This window comes from Prunus avium, chromosome 2 (assembly GCF_965620075.1).
Source record: "Prunus avium chromosome 2, drPruAviu1.hap1.1, whole genome shotgun sequence".
Classification (NCBI taxonomy): domain Eukaryota; kingdom Viridiplantae; phylum Streptophyta; class Magnoliopsida; order Rosales; family Rosaceae; genus Prunus; species Prunus avium.
The window spans coordinates 22796868-22806595 of NC_142285.1; positions in this window are offsets into that span (position 1 = coordinate 22796868).

A 9728-nucleotide genomic window follows, 5' to 3' on the forward strand; every position below is an offset into this window, starting at 1 on the left:
CTTGGGTGGAAGGGGTAAGCTCGCCGTCCTAACCAATTAGCCTAACCCACATTTGCAGATGTATACAAATACAATGATATAGTCCAAACTACTCTAAATCTAAACTACTATATTACCTTCCTTTCATAGCCAATATGACTTTTTCCCTTCAAACTAATTATGTCTTACCTACAATCCATCATTTTATTTTTCTATAAATAAAACTCAATTTTTATAATTAAAACCTGATGATTGGATTCGACTCATCAATTTACCTAATTAAACTTAAAATCTAATTTATTGTAATTTTTTTAGATCCCAAAAATACCCCTAATTTGTGTTATCAGTATGCAAATAACACATTAATGATGTTTCAATTTTGCATATAGATTTAGGAAATTTTAAGTAACTTTTTCCTCTCTTTTTAAAATCAAATATTCTTTGTTTTAGGTTCCCGCAATTACCTACATTTTCTTAGGTACATTAAAACAAACTAAGGTAATTAATTCTTAGTTTAAAAAAAGAAGAAAAAAAGAACTATGAATAATTAATTCACCGATACAATCTCGGTAAATTCTTATACCTACAAAATATAGGTAAAATTGGTACCCATTTTTATTTTTATAAATAACGTGCCTATTTTTTCATAAATAATGTACCCAGAGGCGGACCTATTAAGGCGCAAGGAGGTGCAGCTGCACCTCCCCTCTCCGGAAAAACCATTGTAGGTGCTTGAAATTGCCCCTTTGCTCAACTAGTGTACAGATTTCCTTATTTCCATTTTCAACATTTAAGTAAATGTCTTTGTCCTTTTACTTTTATTTATTTTTATATTACTCCATTTACTTAAGTTTACAATGTAAATAAGGAAGTACCCCCAATTTGGATTCAAATAAAAATACTAGAAAGTCATATTCCCACCAAATCAAAATATGAAAATTCGGTTTTAGTGCAAAATAGGATTTAGGCTAAAAATGATGGCTCATTAAGTCAATATATACTTCATACTAAAATCCCATAAAATCAAGTTTTGTTATTTGATGTGTAAGGAACAAAAGCCGCCAAAAATTATCTTGAGAAAATAATTATTCTGAAAAACCATTTTTCATACTTAGTCAATATTGCTCCTCCGCTAAAAAATTTCTGGGTCCGCCAGTGAATGTACCTATTTATTTTATAGAACTAATTTCAATAGTAACGTTTCTTTTTTTATTTTTTATTTTATTTTTATAGAAACAATGTACCTATTTTCTCATACTTAATGTAACCTTTTTCTTTATAAATATTTACGTATTTTTTATATAGATAATTTACCTTGTATTAGATATGTAGAATATAGGTAAATTATTTTTTAGTAGACATGGTCACAATAATTTTTAGGTTAATAAAAATAGCGTACCTAGTCTAGAGTTTTGGAAATGCAAGGCCTACATTTTATAACAAATATGTCGATGTAGCATACAAATACAACGGCTACCAAAATCACGAGAATAACCACGAGCAGCACCATCTAAGTTAATTTTAAAGTTAAAATACTTGAAATCTTATACTTTATAATAAAATATTTAACGGGGCAATGATGGAATTGGAAAGAGGGTGAGGCAAGGATACCAATCCCATCCACATTTCCAAGAGTGGATGACCACAATTTCCTCGGACCACATGAGTTTTGAAGAACAGGACTGAGTAATTCATATACTAATCATTTAATGAGTAACAAAACAAATCAAATCAAAGAATCCGAATGCAAAATGGAGGAAGCTGCTCCGAAACTCTATGATCAGATATTCAACACTAAATATACCTAAGTGTTTCGTGATCATCACTATAATACGAGAAACTTTCAAGTGTAATCGTACGACCCCATGTAATATTAACCTAAATTATAGGGGCATTTCAAAATAGACTTGGTCAATAACCAAAGTGTTTTGAAAAATTCTCATATTATAGTTGTTGAATAAAAACTCAATTTTCATTTATTCGTATCAATAAATATATAGGTATTATATTAATATTGGGTTGGGTAGAGATATTTCCATATGTTTCACTTAAGTCAAGTCCACATTTGCAAGAAGATATTTCCATATGTTTCACTTAAGTCAAGTCAGTTGGGGCACGCGTTGGAAGACAAATCACCATATCAAGTCTAAGTCAATAGTAGCATTGAAGGGCAAATCACCATATGATCGGTGCATATTTACATATCATTTTGTACCCTTCTAATTTATGATTTGGTTATGTTTTTGAGTTAAATTTGTGCTTTTAATAAGTTTTGTGTTTATTTCAGTGTGATAAGCTTGAGAATCACTAATTGCATTTTGGAGACAAGTTAGCTCAAAACGGTGTCTGCAGATCAGTCAACTTCACGGATTGGACTGCACTTGCTCAAGAAGAACCAGATGATGAGCCATACATCATTGGAAATATACGGAAGTCTATTTTCTGTAGAATTTTACGGTTCATGATTCCGTGTCTTCTAGAGAAAGTTATACATGTTTTGGCAACTTAAGGTCAAATTCGGCAGCATCTGCGTTACTGGGCCAAAAATCACATTTGAAGGCCTTCCGGATTTTGCCTTGAGTTGGGCTGCATATGCTTGGAAAGATAATTCAAAGATCTTCAAGATCCATATTTTTCCAGAATTTTATGGATGGAGAAACAAGCCCAAAACGAGCCCAAAAGAAGACTGCAATGCATTGTCATGCTTGACATATGCATGAGGTGTTATTGATTGTGGGGAAGTTAGGTGAAGCATATTCAATTCCTATAATTGAGTGGAATTTTGCAGCAGCCAAATGAATTGAAAGATGTTGAAGTGGATGATGCAACACTAAGCTTAATGACAAGAAGAATTGTTTTCAAATGCAATTGTGTGTTAGGTTAAGTTGATGAATTAAGTGTTGTGTGTTAGGTGAAGTTAGTGTGTTTAGAAAATTCAATTGTATAATTCAGATTTTCACTTCCCCTAGGCCTATAAATAGGGAGGTTCTCTAAGCTTGTAAACACACCCCAAGGGGGGGAGCTCTCAAACACTTCTCTAGAGCTCCCTTCCCTTCTCTCCCTCAAATTCTCTTAGTTTCTCTTTCTAGTTTTCAATTGTTATAATGAGATCTTTGTGCTGAAATTTTCCTTTAAGTCTTTCCAAGTTCTACTTTAATTTTCATTGTTATGTAAATTCTTTTCTTTAGTTTCAAGTTTGATTAGTTTCCAAGTTTCAATTATGATTTTTGTTCTTATTCATTATGCTTATAAGTTAATATGCTAGTTTGAATGATTGATCACCATTTAGGCTTGCATGTTAGCTATCTTGGTTTGAATTAAGAGTAGACACCATACTTTAATTCGAATTGAACTATGAATAGGAAGAGTATGTATGGACATTCGACAACAAGGATTAGATACATGCTTGGTTGTTTAAATTGTTCTTCTATGCTTAATGGGTTCCTAATGCTTAATTTTAGGTTAGACAACAAATGATCAAATTAGGGAATTAGGAACACAAGGTTATGACCACACACCATGGCTTAATCATACATTAGCTAGAATCAATCCGTTAATCTAATTGAACTTGGGAACTTATCTGCTTGAGTTAGTTATTTTCTTTCTTCCTTGTTTTATTTATTTCCCTTCTTTTTCATTTCTGTTTTGTGTAGGGAAAATGAATTGAATCATTCAATCACCAATCCTCGTGGGATCGACCTCGCACTTACATACGCTATACTACCGAACGGCTCGTGCACTTGCGAGTATCACAAGTTGAGGATGCAGCTGAATCCATTTTGGTGCAGCTGTATCTACGCAACACCATACGGTCCATATCAAGTCTAAGTCACAAGTCTTCGATCTCATCCCTTAATTTCCCAATATTCATTGATTTATCACTTGTTTACTTGGACCACTGAATTTTTTCTTCAATTATCTTTTTCCACATAGTGATATGAATAAGAGTCGGTTGTACGTTGTATAGTTTTTTTCTTCTTCTTTTTAGAAAATTTGGTATAATCCACTTTCGTGCGGAATCGTATGACCCCATGTAATATTAACCTAAATTATAAGGGCATTTCAAAATATACTTGGTCAATAACCAAAATGTTTTGAAAAGCTCTCCTATTATAGTTGTTGAATAAAAACCCAATTTTCATTTATTAGTATCAATAAATATATAGGTATTATATTAATATTGGGTTGGGTAGAGATATTTCCACATGTTTCACTTAAGTCAAGTCCACATTTGCAAGAAGATATTTGTAACTTGTGCCCAGGGGGATGAGATGCAAAGCCAATGGTCAAACACGATAAGGCACCTTACCAAGTCAAGTCGAATCAATACCTGCAAGTCAGTTGGAGCACGTGTTTGAAGGCAAATCACCATATCAAGTCTAAGTCACAAGTCTTCGATCTCATCCATTAATTTCCCTAATATTCATTGATTTATTACTTGTTTACTTGGACCACTGACAAATTTTTCTTCAATTATCTTTTTCTACTTAGTGATATGAATAAGAGTCAATTGTACGTTGTATAGTTTTTTTCTTCTTCTTTTTAGAAAATTTGGTATAGTCCACTTCTGAGGACATAAGTGAAATTGGACCTAAGAGCTTCTTTTTCCTTTTTGTAAATTATAGCTAGAGAGTTCTCCTCATTACAGGTTACAAGATGCCACCTTGGATTCTTATTTTTTGTTGGACCCACCCTCGACTCTTAAGTAAAAAAAACATAAACTTAATATAACATTAAGAAACAAAAAATTAAAATTAAAATAACGAGGTGATAAGAAGCAAAACCCTTCAAAGAACGAACAATGGGGAAACAAAAAAAAATGCATACAATTGACAAAAAACAATTTGGTTGCTGTTGAGAATTAAAGTAGTGGAATATTAATTTGAGTATTGTGATCATCATTCATTTCGTCCATGCCATCATAATTAATTTGGTTTCGGTAATTGTTATTCCTGCATCTTACTTGTTAGCTCATGCATCATAATTAATTTGGTTTCTGTAAGTTATGACGGAACAATTAGAGTGTACTTAATTTAATTACCTCCATAATAAAGAGTTTCGAATCCAAAGTATTAGGAATTTTCTTTAGCAAGTGATTTGTATTCTTATTTGTAAGAACTTTTGAAAATCTAAACATAATCTTTTAAAAAAATCTCTGCAAAAAAATTTAAAATAAAATACCCAGCCCACCCCCAATCCGCCCTATCCCATGTTTCTGACACACGCGTTGGAAGACAAATCACCATATTAAGTCTAAGACAATAGTTGCGTTGAAAGGCAAATCACCATATCAAGTCTAAGTCACAAGTCTTCGCGATCTCATCCATTAATTTCCCCAATATTCATTGATTTATTACTTGTTTACTTGGACCTTTGACAAATTTTTCTTCAATCATCTTTTTCCACGTAGTGACATGAATAAGAGTCAGTTGTACGTTGTACAATTTTTTTCTTCTTCTTTTTAGAAAATTTGGAATAGTCCAATTCTGATGACATAAGTGAAATTGAACCTATATCTAAGAGCTCCTTTCAAAGAAAAAAACATAAAAATGGTAAAATAAAGTAATTGAGCAATTAATAAAGCAAAAGGGAAAAAAAAAAAAAAGGAAATTACCGTTTGTAGACTTAACAGTCTTTTTGTGGAACCAAAAAATTGAAAAGACTTAACAGTCTTTTTGTGGAACCAAAAAATTGAAAAGACTTAACAGTCTTTTTGTGTGAGTCAGTCATCATGAGTTTCCATACGAAGACTTCAAAGTCTACTTGAAGATAGCTGTCCACAGCAAGCTCCCAGCCCAACATTACAAATTACTAAGATGGATCAATGCTCAATAGGATTTAATTATGATAATTAGTTTATTTAAGGAATATCTCTTTTTCACGTGTCATTTTTTTTATTACACCTGTTTGGGGCTGTTGAAAATCACAACCAAATTTGATGCTTGCGAAGAGGTTGCGGCCGAAATCTTGGAGTTTTTCGTGGCCGGGCTGCACTGGAAGTTGCGGTTGGATTTTTATTCTATTGAGGAAAAGGTCACGGCTTGGTGTTGTTACTTGGAGTTCCAAGATGGAGCAGATGGGGTTTTTGTTTAGTTTGGGGCAGATTTGCATGCTTGAATGTGGCTGAAGGCTTCCAAGTATGGTGTAATATATATATATATATAATATTAGAAAGTGAAAGCAAACGTTGAAACCAAATTCAAAGCCATCATTATATGGTTTGCTTTATATATATATATATATAATAAGTTGGCTGAAGATGGGAACGTGTAACCAAGTTGGCTGAAGTTGGGGTTTTGTTTAGAAAGTGAATGCGAACCAAGCTGGAATTCAACCTTCATCATTGCATGCTTATATATATATATATAATAAGTTGGTTGAAGAAAAGTTGGCTGAAGGAAAGTTGGTTGAAGAAAAGTTGGCTGAAGGAAAGTTTAGGTGGATAAATGGAAAAGCATTGGCTGGAGCATTTGGATGGTTTGCCAATGTGGCTGAAAAGTTCTTTCCTTATGCTATTATATATATATATAAAGTGAATGAATAAGGGTTGCCAAAGTTTGGAGCATGGAATTGGTTCGGCCGAAGAGTTTTTGAGTTTTGTCCTATTACATATAGATATATAATAGGAAGAATTCATAGAGGCGGATAAAAGGTGGCCGAGTGTTTTCTCAAAAAAGGTGGCCAAGGTGTCTTCTCTTGCAAAAAAGTTGGGCTAAAGTGATTGGGCATATCATATTGATATATTCATTTATATATTTATATATATATATATATATATATATATATATATAAATGGGTGGATGCATGCATGAATACGGCCAAAGCTTGGAGTTCTTTGGAATTGATGTGGCCGGGACCTTGAAGTTTGGAGGTCGTAGCAATTTGGGCTACACAAGTTTGCAGCCGGGTGAAGCTAGGAAAGCTGGGCAAAGAATGGCGGCCGAGAATTGTTCAAATTCGGCCGGGGTTTAAGGCTTGCGAAAAGATTGCGGTCGGATTGTGATGCTTGGGATATCTCGGCTGGGGTTTGCTAGAAATTGCGGCCAGTTGTTTTTTGGTTTTGAGCGAACACAATTTTGGAATATGTCGGCTGGGTATTTAGTTTCTTTACAAACTGGGCTGAAGGGCTTTGAGTAGGAAACTTAATCATATATACATATATATATGTCGGCCGGGTATTTGGTTTTTGGAGTAGATAGGGCGCATGGATTTTTTGTGCAAGCTGGGCTGAAGTTTTTTGTCTTATATACATATATATATTATATGAATGCGGCTGGAGGCTCCCAAGTTTAAACCCTCCATCTCATATATTGTGATAATATAATATTATATATATATATATATATATTTGGAATTTAATATAATTATTCATATGGGAGGCATCCACTCATCGTTTGGGCGGAAATTAGTAAGACATCTGTTCATCATGCGGTCGACAAGGTATGGCCATATAAATAAAAAATAGAGAATTCCTATGCCAACAAGTTCTCAACCAAGGTTAGAATTTCCAAATATTTGGAGAATTCATCATGCGGCCGATATCAAATATTTGGAGTTCACATGCCACTTAATGTTGGTGGGAGTCTTCATCAAGTCCAAAGCCCAGCCTACAAGTTCCAGCAGATGTTTTCCTACAAGTGGCGGAGTTTAAAGACAGGAAGACATTAATATTGGGAAGATTTCCAAGACATCGGGCAGTTCGTGCCTAGAGCTCCCGAAAGCATTAATATTGGGAAGATTTCCAAGGCAGAGTTAGTTGAATGGCCAAACCCATGAGCTGAGGAGCTCTATAAATAGAACATCAGATGAAGAAAGAAAGACCTCCAACCGAACACACAAAATCTATCTTTTCATCATGTACTTTTCAATTCATAGTCTAGGATTTTATCTTTCAAGCTCTTCAAATTATCCAAGTTCTTCGTTTTCCTAGTGTAAGCTTACTTTCTTGCAATTCAATTTCAATTGTCTTTACATTCGAATTTAATTCAAGTCTTTATCGCTTTAATCTATCTTATCGCATTTACATTTCTGTCATTTCTTTCATTGCCTTTACATTCATTACACTTATCACAAAAATCCGAAAAATAGTCATACAAAGCTCAATCATCCTTGACCTCAAGGAAGAAAAAGAACCTAGGCCAAGAGGAGGTTCCTTGCTTGGTCGATCAATCGTTTGATTAAGAAGTCAGAAGCGCAAACACACTCACACAATCTTTCTATCCAAGCCATCAAGTGGCTTGGTGGTGGCACGCCTACGCATCTCAAGAGAAGAAGGACCAAAAACTCCTTCCGTCGGCCTACCCGGCCGAAAAGAGGGAAACATAATTTGGCACGCCCGGTGGGACTAGAAAAGAATTGTATGGTTGTAAACACTAGGAGGAATCCTAGAAGAGACCAGGAATTTGAAGAATTTAGACTTAATTTGGAATCAAAGTCAAGCATGGCTGGTTCACTTCCTACAAGTTCTCAGCCACAAGATGTTCCAAACTCTCAGCAAGGACAAAATGGCCTTGGCCGAAATACGGGTGTGGGTCTCGACCACGTGGAGATCGAAGATGTCATGGAAGCCGCCGAGGGACCAATCTTGAGGCCAAATTTGGCCACATCTATGGAAGTCCAACAACTCTCTCGTACGATAGAAGTCATGGCTCAAACCATGGCCACTCAAAATGCTCAGATCAATGAGAGGTTTAACCGATTGCTAGGCCAACAAAATGGCCAAAATGGAAATCAGGCGGCAAATGGAGTGCCAATGGCAGGGCTTCAAGTGGAGGCCCAACTAAATATCTTTGGGGCAAATCCGCCTCAACCAAATGCACCGGCTGGGGGCAACCCAGCCCCAGCGGTCAATGTTCTACCGATGGGTAATAACCCATATGCGGCGGCCAATCAATTCCAAGGACTCCCGCAGTTCAACCAATTCCGCCCACAAGTTCACCAGGGGGCAGGGGTCAAATTCGCTGGGCCTCATATAAACCAATTCGCTGGAGTTGGTGGATGGAATAATCTTGGTGGGAACAATCCATTACTAGGAAATCAAGCAATCGACCGAGGAGCGGTCGAGCAGATGATCCAAGATATGGTGCCCCATGCTAGAAGAATTGGTAGACCCGTCTACCGGAGGCCATATCCGGAGCATTTTGATCAAGAGGAATTTCCACGAGGATTCAAAGTTCCGGATTTTGCATTATTTTCAGGAGATGGACTCCAGTCGACCGTGGAGCATATTGGTCGATTCACTGCTCAATGTGCCGAAATCGGACATCGCGAGGTCTTGAAATTAAGGCTATTCCCGAGCACCCTCACAGGGGCTGCTTTTTCATGGTATGTCAAACTTCCTCAGAACTCCGTTCCAAATTGGCAGACCATGGAGCAAATCTTCCACGAACAATTTTATCGGCCGGAGCCAGATGTGTCAATGGCCGACTTGGCCAAGATGCGCCAAGGACAAAACGAGTCAGTTCAAGAATACTTGGGGAAATTCAGAGAAGCAAGGGCTAAATGTACGGTCAACATGCCTGAACATGAGTTTGCAAAGTTAGCTCAAGGTGGGTTGTTGCTCGATCTCCGGAAGAAGTTCGAGGGTATTGAATTTCGCAATATTTATGACCTTCTACTTCGGGTGGATCGATATGAAGCTCTTTTAAAGGAGGAACAACAAAAGAATCGGCCGACATCTCGGCCAACTTTTTATAGAGATCTACCAAAACCTTCCACATCTAGAACCATGGCTGTCCACGCGGTGGATG